A 12190-nucleotide genomic window follows, 5' to 3' on the forward strand; every position below is an offset into this window, starting at 1 on the left:
TGTACTGCTTGATGATTTATTTTCTTGATTCCTTAGAACTGAAACAAATTGACAATATTGTTTGTAGAAGAAATAAGAACACCCTAGAAAAATAAAATAGCATGGAAAAAGTCAAATATGCACAACTGGGTAATCAATGATACATATATAATTGATTTCAGCACCCCCCCAGGTTGAGAAACGCTGCTCTAAGCTATGGTGATGCATTTTACAAAAAATTTCCTCTATTTTGCTCAATTATCCTACTTAGCTGAGGGTGGGGGCTTGTGCTGAAGGGATTAAGACTACAGTAAAATTCCTTTTATCCGACCTTCAAACATCCGAGTTTCTTCTTCAATATCCCAAGTCGGATAAAAAGTTGAATCTGTCCAAACATCCGACCATCAAGTGGAGGTTTAGTTGTTGCTATCACCACTACCGACTCATGGTGCTCAGGTTGGCTGCTGTTACTGCAGGTACCGGTATTTCAGCGTTTGCTTACATTTTGCCATTGGTGGTTGTTTCTCCACCACTCTGTTGTGTTGTTTATTATGCTTTATTGTACCATGAATAAGTGAAAATTTCCCAAACCAGTGATTTTTATTTTTTTTTATTTTTTAATCTGTTAGTGTACATCCAAACATCCGATCTAGGGTAGGTCCCACCAAGGTCCGATAAGAGGAATTTTACTGTATCTCAATTAATCTCTTTACTACAGTGGCAGACTACAAATTAGTTCTATCCCATTCCAGACAATTTCATTCAGCTGATATCTCAGTTACTCTGGTGTGACGGTGAAGTTTGCAGATTTGATGTTGGCCTGTCATGTGGGGAGGGTTTTGGGTCTCAGGTTCTGAGTCAAGATGTTTGTGATATTATTGAACCACTTCGGTATGATGACACCCATGGAGGCGTCATGAGGCGTGAGTGGGTATATATATGAGGATGCCAGCGTTTGTGTCTTGATTATTTTTTTTTTGTAGTTGTATATGACTTACCCCCAGATTCTGTGAACTGGTTTGATCACATTTTCTCTCTTTATTATTACTCAGAGTAAAATAGAACGAGTAATACGGCAGTGACTTTATATTTTATAATGCGAGTGGTGTGATGCATTGTACATATGGCAGCCAATGCCATGCACAAGAATTTGACTCGTACTGAAGTGGTTAAGACAAAATTCCAAACCTTCCGGCACCACTTATTCAATCAAATGGACTTTTTATAGCAAAAATCTTCCATTTTTTTCTTTAGATCAGGTAATACAGTCCTAGTCTCTCTTACTTGAAAATTCATTAGTTTATCTGGTAAACTTTTCAGATTCATGTTCTGAGTGGGTGGGCGCAAGCAACACTCCGGTACTCACCGCCTCCGGATGTGGTTGGATTGTTCATCAGTGGAAAATTGCATGTGGCATGCCAGCTACCCAGTGAAGAAGGAAGAGAAGATGTGTAACTACGAAAGCAGGGATATTGCATGCACACTCAAATATCCTTTCATTTGTAGTCAACCAGGGAGAGGTGAGTTGGGGGGGGGGATTAAATTAAACTTGGCTTGCTTGTCATAAAGTTCATAGTTGTACAAAATTAATTGTTTTATTTTTATTTGTTTATTAGTATCATCACTTATTTTTTTATTGTTCTTATTATTATTACTACTGTTGCTGTTGTGGATATTGCCAATTGAATATCAGAAAGATCACAACTTTTCAGTGGTCGAAATGCCAGAACTTGGTCAGGCAATTCCATTTCATACTCTATTAACTTGAAAAGTCTTCTTTCAAACTCCACCAAGTACTTAGGAATACTCATTTCAATTGGGTGCTTAACCCCTTCCATACGGTGCCGCACACGTAGGCGTCATGGACTTGGATCTCGGTGGCAGCAGCCAATGCCAGCCGTACGACGTGTCGTAATAATAATCGCATCATAAAATATAGTCACCGCTTATATCGATCGTTCTCTCTTCACCCGTGAATTTTGATAACCATAGAAATTGCGATTACAAAAGAATTAGAAAGAATGTCATTATGGAGGGGCGACTACAATAAATATAATCAAGACGCCGATATGGCAGCCTCGCGAATACACTCGCTCCCCATGACGCCTACGTGTGCGGCCCCGTATGGAAGGGGTTAAACATCTCAAACTCTGAATAAGCAATAAAAGCTCGTCTGTTTTTATTCAATGAAAACACTTCATCCAATCTATTCATTAGTTCCTTCATTCCATCTTTACTGGCTAATTTACCTATTTCAATTTCACTACTCACTTCTCTGGCTTTGCCAGTCAATGTCAAATTTGTCAAATACACAGCAAGAGCTTGCTTTTCTTCATCTTCTTTTTGCTTTTCTTCTGCCAAATAACAATATCTTTCTTCCATAATATTTTTTGTCTACTAATTCAGGTGGATCCTTTATTACCAACGGCGCCATTATCACAAAAGTTTGCCGGCAACTACGGTCTGCTACCAAAGTGCTAAATCACACTTAATGGCAAATCTGCTCAATTACCGCTTTGTAAATTCATGTATACCTTAGCTCGCTTCTTCATAAACTTCTGCCTAGAGGTCTTGTATTTTTCTTTAAATTCTTCATAATATTCCAAGTTCACACTGTCTCTTTCCGCTTCCAATCCTCGCTCGTTCATAACTAACTCGTTTCCCGTTTTCAGTGTTGCCAATTCGCTTATTCAAAACCGATTCGCTTTGTGTCATCAACAATTGTACGTCTTGAAACAATTTTTACTCCAATATTTTTTTTTATTTCATTACCCTTTTCTCTCCATAATACATATCACAAATATGCGTATATTTATTTATAATCTTAACATGCCACACTGGCACCCAAGTATCTAAAACTATCCACAAGCAGTACCAGCTGAAAAATCTTCCTCCTCAAACATGTAGAACAACCTACCTCCCATACCACACAATATACCCTCACAAAAATATATTCTTCCTCAGATTACTAAAAAGTTCTTCAAGATAGATCACCAAACTCAGTACTCCACAACCTCCCCACCCTGATGCTAGCCACAGTGAAAATCCCTCCCAAAAGAAATAAGAATGACACTGGCATGCTTACATTGAGGACACCATACATCATTAAAAGAGTATCAACTCAAAGTAGGCCTGGCCACAGAATCAAACTGTCTTAGATGCAACCATCACATAGAAGACATCACCTCATCCTACAATGCCCCACACTAACAATCCAGCATGGGCACCTAATCTCAGTGAGACACACCTCAACACCCTTCAGACCGTACAAAACAAAGCATTAACCCCTTCCATACGGTGCCGCACACGTAGGTTTTCAAAATTCACGGGTGAAAGAGAGAACGATCGATATAAGCAGTGACTATATTTTATGATGCGAGTATTATTACAACACGTCGTACGGCTGGCATCGGCTGCTGCCCGCGAGATTTAAGTCCCGTAGTGAAGTGGTTAAAAACAATTACAGGCTGTACATATACAACACCTACAGACCATCTACACTGAAACAAAAGTCCTCAAAGTGAAAGATCACCTTGACACGAGAGGCACACCGACACTTGCTGCAGCCCGCACAAACACACCAAGACACATAAAGAAAACACCCAAATACCTATATCACACACAAATATTCTCTTCCTCCAAAACCACCAAATACCAGCCTCCAGAAACATACTCATAATCACATCACTCACTGCTCCATTAACACTCTAAAAGACAACACATTGCTGCATGCCAGACCCCCTGATATCCATCCCACTGAATCCTCTCTCCCACGAAAGGACAGAGTCCACCCGGCCAGACTGCAATGTGGCCACCACCCAGCCCTTCTAAGCTACCACCAGAAGAGACTGGATGACTGCATTGTGGACAAATGCCCAGGATGTAACACTTCAACCCATACTATTCAATGTGTCATGGAAAACTGCATTATACACAATCATGCATGCAAACAACACAACATACACTCCATAAAGGATTTGTGGGAAAACTTCGTTTCGGCCATGGCATTCCTTGGGGAGACAGGACCACTCGGACAGACAGTCTAGGGAACAACAACTACAATCCCTAGGCAACATTGTATTTCTTCCCTGAGTGACTTATGGGCCCACCCAGTGCCTGTAGCTGGTTACCTGGGAGCTGTGGGTTGTCTCCTGGAGGAGAGATTGGGGCAGAGGATTAGGAAAATTGTGTCCACTGACATGGAATCATTATTAAAGGTGATGGATGGTGTCAACTTTATCTTGTCTGTTTAGGCAATTCCATGGTGGTCAGGCCTCAGGCAGGTTGGATATAGTATCTCTATCTGATATGTTTAGGTTTGGGATTTTGCCTTCTCTTTGATCTGCTGTTTTTATGTGTAGCTATATTGAGTGGTGTGCATTTATGTCACTTGCCAGGCCATTTAGTGACTGGAGTTGGGGTGTAAAACCTTGGGATGTTGATGTTCGCTTTATTTGCATTTGTATGGTAACTGTTTCTGTTGAAGTGTCTATGAGCAAGCTGCCAAGAAAACTCAAACATACCTCAAGGAGCTGGCAAAATTTCTGACATGAAATGGAATGTGACAGCCCTTCAGTCACTTTTGTATATATATATATATTTTTTTTTCATTATGTACATCTCATCTCAGATAAATCCATTTTCTTGCAGGAATCGTGGATAAGATGGGAGCAGTTCCAGGTATCCACCAACTCAGGGATGTAGGAGGAGAAGGCGTGCAGCAAGGAATGCTTAAGGTAAATTTGCCATAGGTTTTATTATCAAATTTTACAATAATGTTATATCTTCAAAACATTTGCATATTTTCACACTGGCATAGTGGTTAGCATGAAGGGCTTCAAATGAGACAGGCATAAGTTAACCCTTTGGGTGTTTAAATAGCGCAGATGTTCATAGTGATGTCCATTTTCCCCCCCAAAATCCAAATTGTCAAATGTCCATACACAATAAAAGTCTGAATTTTATAAGTATGGTACAAATTTTCAAGTTAAGTAAGTTGAAATGGAGACTCATGAATTTTTAAATTTTTGTGTTGAAAAAGTACCAGGAGAAAATGGGAAAATTTGCCAAGAGAGTCATACGAGAGGTAAAAAGAAAAGAAAAGAGAAGTAAAGCAAAAGGTAAAGGAGGCAAAGAGGAGAGCAGATGTGAAATGGGATATGAGTATGACAGAAAATTTTGAAAGTAATAAAAAGATGTTTTGGAAAGAAATCAAGAGAGGAAGAGGAGGCAAATCAAGTAGAGAAGAAAAGGTAAAAGGTGCAGATGGAGAGATGATAATGGAAGAGAAGGCAGTAAGGGGAAGATGGGCAGAGTATTTTAGGGAGTTGCTAAATGTGAAGGAGGATGGGGAGGGAAAGATAGTTGCAGTGGGAAGTGCTAAGAAAATGACTGTGATGAGTGAGGAAAATGGGGGAGAAATAAGGAAGGATGAAGTGAAGGCAGTTGTTAAGTACGTGGAATGGCTTCAGAAGTGATACGGCCCAAGCTCACACAAGACATGAGTTCAAATCTAAATATGATAATTTGAAATTGAGGGTATAGATTAAGGTGGAAATGTACATGAATTTGAGGCTAGGTAGAGGAGGGGCGGGTCACCGATTAAGTGAAGTGGCAATTGCTGTGAATATGGTGCGTCTTGCTATGTTGCTTCTGACCCAGGGTAGTGGGCGAGATGCAGGGATGACCCATCATCCAGGAGGAGTCAAGAAAAGAGGGATGGATGGGAGTGGAGTATGTTGGGGATGGAATGGGTGGGAGTGGATTTTATGCCTTTGATTTTTGGGCTACCTCCCTTGTAAGGGGGAAAAAGTGTATTTCTTCACGGCCCTTTGACATGTGGTCTTTCTCTGTGTCACCGCAGGTCTTCTGCAAGAGAGATAAGGGGCAACGGGAAGGATGGATTGACGGATGACTGGGTCGTAGTAGTAGTAGGAAAAGGGAAATCCAGGCGAAATTGATACGGGAGACCTCAGGCCTGGTCTGGAGATCAAAGGGTTGACGATCTCCAGACGAGAGTGGGGACGTTGGCAGAATTGGAAAATGGGTGATGATTCTCCAACGTCTGGGGCCCCCTGCTGGCAGGCAGGCAGGCACTCGTCATTGGACCCTGTACGAGTATTTGTTCAGTGACACAAATCATACGCGTATTTGTTCAGTGACACGAGTCGGGTGATCCTTGCATTTGTTTCTCCTCCCAAGAAGCTGGTGGAAGTTTCAGTCGAGAGGTTGGCAATGGTGTTCTGCAACTTCAGCACTGCCGTCACAGGGCTGCTGGAAGGAAGGCAGGGAGGTCCTGCGGTATCTTATGGTTGACGTCCAGGCGGACCAGTTGCATCAGGACCTGGACACAGAACCAGAGGGCGGCTGAACAGGCCTGTATTCGTTTTTGTACCTCTGCTTCTTCTTCCCCTCCCTCTCGCCTTTCCCCTTTAAAACCCTCCCCTTTCCTCCATTTCCCTCTCCTCCCCTCTCCCTCGAGACGAGAGGAGCGGAGATAGGGGAACTCACCTCCTCTCCTCTCTCCTCCCATCTCATATCCACTCTCCTCTCATCTCATATCCACTCTCTTCTCCTCCCCCTCTCTCTTCTCCTCTCCCCTTCTCTCTCTTCTCCTCTCCCCTTCTCTCTCTTCTCCTCTCCCCTTCTCTCTCTTCTCCTCTCCCCCTTCTCTCTCTTCTCCTCTCCCCCTTCTCTCACTTCTCTTCTCCTCTCCCCCTTCTCTCACTTCTCTTCTCCTCTCCCCCTTCTCTTCTCCCCCTTCTCATCTCCTCTCCCCCTTCTCATCTCCTCTCCCCCTTCTCTCACTTCTCATCTCCTCTCCCCCTTCTCTCACTTCTCATCTCCTCTCCCCCTTCTCTCACTTCTCATCTCCTCTCCCCCTTCTCTCACTTCTCATCTCCTCTCCCCCTTCTCTCACTTCTCATCTCCTCTCCCCCTTCTCTCACTTCTCATCTCCTCTCCCCCTTCTCTCACTTCTCATCTCCTCTCCCCCTTCTCTCACTTCTCCTACTTCTCTCTATTCTGCTCTGCTCCTACTCTCCTCTCCTCTCCTGTCCTCCTTTTCTCTCCTCTCCTCTCCTCCTCTCTACTCTGCTCCTACTCTCTTCTCTCCTCTCCTCCTTCTCTCTTCTCTCCTCTCCTCCTTCTCTCTTCTCTCCTCCTTCTCTCTTCTCTCCTCTCCTCCTTCTCTCTTCTCTCCTCTCCTCCTTCTCTCTTCTCTCCTCTCCTCCTTCTCTCTTCTCTCCTCTCCTCCTTCTCTCTTCTCCTCCTTCTCTCTTCTCCTCTCCTCTCCTCCTTCTCTCTTCTCCTCCTTCTCTCTTCCTTCTCTCCTCTCCTCCTTCTCTCTCCTCTCCTCTCTCCTCTCCTCTCCTCCTTCTCTCTCCTCTCCTCTCCTCCTTCTCTCTCCTCTCCTCTCCTCCTTCTCTCTCCTCTCCTCTCCTCCTTCTCTCTCCTCTCCTCCTTCTCTCTCCTCTCCTCTCCTCCTTCTCTCTCCTCTCCTCCTTCTCTCTCCTCTCCTCCTTCTCTCTCCTCTCCTCCTTCTCTCTCCTCTCCTCCTTCTCTCTTCTCTCCTCCTTCTCTCTTCTCTCCTCCTTCTCTCTTCTCTCCTCCTTCTCTCTTCTCTCCTCCTTCTCTCTTCTCTCCTCTCCTCCTTCTCTCTTCTCTTCTCCTCTCCTCCTTCTCTCTTCTCTTCTCCTCTCCTCCTTCTCTCTTCTCTTCTCCTCTCCTCCTTCTCTCTTCTCTTCTCCTCTCCTCCTTCTCTCTTCTCCCTCTCCTCCTTCTCTCTTCTCCCTCTCCTCCTTCTCTCTTCTCCCTCTCCTCCTTCTCTCTTCTCCCTCTCCTCCTTCTCTCTTCTCCCTCTCCTCCTTCTCTCTTCTCCCTCTCCTCCTTCTCTCTTCTCTCCTCCTTCTCTCTTCTCTCCTCCTTCTCTCTTCTCTCCTCCTTCTCTCTTCTCTCCTCCTTCTCCTTCTCTCTTCTCTTCTCCTTCTCTCTTCTCTCCTTCTTCTCTCTCCTCTCCTTCTTCTCTCTCCTCTCCTCCTTCTCTCTCATCTCCTCCTTCTCTCTCATCTCCTCCTTCTCTCTCATCTCCTCCTTCTCTCTCATCTCCTCCTTCTCTCTACTCTGCTCCTTCTCTCTACTCTGCTCCTTCTCTCTACTCTGCTCCTTCTCTCTACTCTGCTCCTTCTCTCTCTACTCTGCTCCTTCTCTCTCTACTCTACTCTCTACGCTGCTCCTACTCTCTACGCTGCTCCTACTCTCTACGCTGCTCCTACTCTCTACTCTGCTCCTTCTCTCTACTCTGCTCCTTCTCTCTACTCTGCTCCTTCTCTCTACTCTGCTCCTTCTCTCTACTCTGCTCCTTCTCTCTACTCTGCTCCTTCTCTCTACTCTGCTCCTTCTCTCTACTCTGCTCCTTCTCTCTACTCTGCTCCTTCTCTCTACTCTGCTCCTTCTCTCTACTCTGCTCCTTCTCTCTACTCTGCTCCTTCTCTCTACTCTGCTCCTTCTCTCTACTCTGCTCCTACTCTCTACTCTGCTCCTACTCTCTACTCTGCTCCTACTCTCTCCTCTCCTCCTCCTCTCTACTCCACTCTGCTCCTACTCTCTCCTCTCCTCCTCTCTACTCTACTCTGCTCCTACTCTCTCCTCTCCTCCTTCTCTCTACTCTGCTCCTACTCTCTCCTCTCCTCTCAGCAGAGGGGAGAGAGGACGGGGGAGGAGAGAAGGACGGGAGAGAGAAGGACGGGAGAGGGAAGGGGGAGGAGAAATTTTCTCCCCTCTTCTCTCCCGTCCTCTCTCCTCCCCCTCCCCTCTCCCATCTTCTCTCCTCCCCCTCCCATCTTCTCTCCTCCCCCTCCCCTCTCCTCTCCTCCCCTCTCGTGTCTCTCTCCTCCTCCCGTCTCGAGAGGAGGGAGGGGGAGGAGAGAAGGACAGAAGGGGGAGGGTAGGAGAGAGGACGCAAGAGGGGAGGTTCCCTCCTCTCTCCTGCCCCTCCTCTCGTGAGGAGAGGGGACAGAAAAGTAGAGAGGGGAGAGGACAGAAGGGGGAGGGTAGGAGAGAGACGAGGAGGGGGGAGAGGGGAGGGAAGGGGGGGGAGACGGAACCTCTCCTCGCCTCCCCCGTCTGTCCTCTCTCCTCCCCTTTTCTGTCCCTTCTTCTCTCGTCTCCTCCCGAGAGGAAGGAGGAGAATTTCTCCTCCCCCTCCTCTCCCTACCCTGTCCCCTCTCCCGTTCTCTCTCCTCTTGTATCTCCTACCCTCCCCCGTCTGTCCTCTTTCCTCCCCTCTTCTGTCCCTTCTCTCGTGAGGAGAGGAAAGAAGGAGAGGGGAGGGGAAGGAAGAGAGAGGACGGGAGAGGGAGGAGGAGAGAAGACGGAAGGATTTCTCCTCTCGAGACGAGAGGAGAAGGGACAGAAGAGGGGAGGAGAGCGGAGAAAATTTCTCCTCCCCTCTGCTGTCCTCTCTCCTCTCATCTTCCCTCTTCTCCCCCTCCTCTCTCCTTCTTTCCTCTTCTCTCGGGTCTCTCCTCTCCTCGGGAGGAGGGAGGAGAGGGGACAGAAGAGTAGCGAGTAGGGTATAGAGGGGAGAGAGGAGATACGAGAGGAGGGGGTATAGAAGGGAGGAGAGAAGGACGGGAGAGGGGAGGGAAATTTTCTCCCCTCTCCTGTCCTCTCGCCTCACCCTCCCCTCTCCCGTCCTCTTTCCTCCCCTTCCCCTCTCCTGTCCTCTCTCCTTCTTTCCTCTCCTCTCGTGTCTCTCCCCTGGGAGTAGACGAGAGTAGAGGGGACAGAAGAGTAGAGAGGGGGGGAGGGGGAAGTGAAATTTTCTTCTCTCTTCTACCCTTTTCCCTCTCCTCTTGTGTCTCTCCCCTCCTCCCGTCTCGGGAGGAGGGAGGAGAGAAGGACAGCAGAGGGGAGGGGGAGGAGAAATTTTTGCCTCCCCCTCACCTCTCCCGTCTTCTCCGCCCCTCCTCTCTCCTCGGGGAGCGGGGATGAGAGAGGGTATAGAGGGGAGGAGAAATTTTCTCCTCGGGGAGCGGGGATGAGAGAGGGTATAGAGGGGAGGAGAAATTTTCTCCTTCCCCCTCCTGTCCTCTTTCCTCCCTTCCCCTCTCCTGTCCTCTCTTCCCTCTCCTCCCCCTCCCCTCTCCTGTCCTCTCTTCTACCCTCTCCTCCCCCTCCTCTCTCCTTCTTTCCTCTTCTCTCGTGTCTCTCCCCTCCTCCCGTCTCGGGAGGAGAGGGGACAGAAGAGTAGCGAGTAGGGAGGGGAGGAGAGAGAACGGGAGAGGGTATAGAGGGGAAAAGGGAGGGGAGGGGACAGGAGAGGGGAAGAGGGAGGGGAGAGAGGACGGGAGAAGGGAGGAGAGGGGAAGAGAAAGGAGAGCAGAGGGGAGAGGGGAAAAGAGAGGACAGGAGAGGGGAGGAGAGAGTACAGCAGAGGGGAGAGGGAGAAGAGAGGACAGCAGAGGGGAGAGGGAGGAGAGAGGACAGCAGAGGGGAGGGGAGGGGGGAGGAGAGGAGAGAGGACGGGAGAGGGGAGGGGGGAGGAGAGAAGGATGGGAGAGGAGAGAGGGTAGGAGATACGACAAGAGAGAGGAGAGGCCAGGAGAAGGGAAGAGGGAGGGGAGGGGAGGAGAGAGGACAGGAGAGGGGATAGGGTATGAGAGGGGAGAGGGTAGGAAAGAGGACAGGAGACGGGAAGAGGGAGAGGGGAGGAGGGACAAGAGAAGAGGGGAGGACAGACAAGAGGAGATGGGAGGGAGGAGAGACAACAAGAGGAGATGGGAGGAGAGGGAGAGAGAGAGAGAAGGGGTGGAGGAGGAAGAGGAAGGAACAGAGAAAGAACGGGAGCGGAGGAAGAGGAGGAGGAGGGAGAGATAGGGAGGTGGAAAAGGAGGAACAAAAGAAGGAGGAGGAGGATAGAGTGAGGCAGAGACAGGGAGGTGGAGGAGGAAGCAAGGCAAAAAGAGCAGGGAGGGGGAGGAAAAGGAGGAGGGAGAGAGGTAGGGGGAGAATTCCTTCTGTAGCCTTCTGTGGACAGACAACTGGCCTACTTCCTACCTTCCATTTCTCAAAGATTTCCACTTCCTTGACCAACTGCTGCTGCTTCTGCTTCTCTCCTGGAATGGCGGTGGGGACTGGGACCTCGTGCAATTCTTTGATGCACATTTCACCACCCAGAATAAAAAATAAATACGTATTTTATATTTTATAAATTTTATAAATGTAATTAATTAAAATATATTTTTATAATAAAATATAATTCCAAAAATAATAGTGATAATCAATCAATCCATTAAATACCAAGTACAGTAACATTCGAAGATCTGGAGGAAAGAGTGAAATTTCTGATGGGACATTTCACGCCCGGAATAAAAAAAAAAAAGGGAAATCAATTGATCCGTTAATACCAAGTACAAGTTACACTCGAAAGAAGCTGAGGAAACAAAATTCTGATGCAAGTTTCATGTGCCCCCCACCCACCCCCCCAAAAACAATAAATAATTAGATATGTATGTATCCATAGGGGGGTCGCCCGATTTATATGAAATGGCCTTGCTGTGGACGGTGCCTGTAGTCTTGCCGACACCTGCTTCTGACCCAGGGCAGTGGACAAGGGTGCAGGGATGGGAACCCGTCCATCCAGGTGCTAAGATGAGAGGTAGGGTGGAGGGGTGTGGAGTGTATTCAGGGATGGAATGGGTGGGAATGATTTTATGCCTTTCCCTTTTTGGGTACCTCCCTTGTAAGGGGTAAAAGCCTTGGTATATGTATCCATTAATATAACTATGGTACCTTTGAAGAAGTTGAAGTGAAGTTCTGATGCACATTTCACATGCTTAAAAAAAAAAAAAAAAAATCCATTGATATACGTACGGTACATTCGAAAGTCGAGGAAGCGAAAGATGGCAAGTAAATTTTCAGTAATAACCAATGCTTCCATCTCTACAACATTGTACCGAAGAGGCGGAGTTTGGAGGAAATAATCCAAGAATGAGCAGCAGAACCAGGAGGATGGCAGAGGTCGGAATGTACAGAGCGTTCGTCTTTTTCTGGGAAGCGAATTAGACCTCTCTAATTCCCAGTGGCCGTACCCCTTGAATATCTCGGGAAAATTTTCTCGTACCCCCCCATCCAATATAAATACAATGCAAACATATGAAAAGGGAGTATTAGTGATACAAAACCTTGCTGAACATCAAATACTGAACAT

At 47.0% G+C, this 12190-nt stretch overlaps 1 protein-coding gene across 3 annotated transcripts in view; it reads left to right on the forward strand.

The window, feature by feature from the left end:
• Nucleotides 1-6483, forward strand: part of LOC143031032 (uncharacterized) — a 52950-nt gene extending 46467 nt beyond the window's left edge. For all 3 annotated transcript variants that reach the window (XM_076194392.1, XM_076194394.1, XM_076194395.1), the window contains 2 exons: nt 1300-1499; nt 4630-6483. The gene's annotated coding sequence lies outside the window, so the exon portion shown is untranslated. The remainder of the gene's footprint in view (nt 1-1299; nt 1500-4629) is intronic.
• Nucleotides 6484-12190: the final 5707 nt, after the last annotated feature.

Source organism: Oratosquilla oratoria, chromosome 12 (assembly GCF_046742065.1).
Source record: "Oratosquilla oratoria isolate Oo_2021 chromosome 12, ASM4674206v1, whole genome shotgun sequence".
Lineage (NCBI taxonomy): Eukaryota > Metazoa > Arthropoda > Malacostraca > Stomatopoda > Squillidae > Oratosquilla > Oratosquilla oratoria.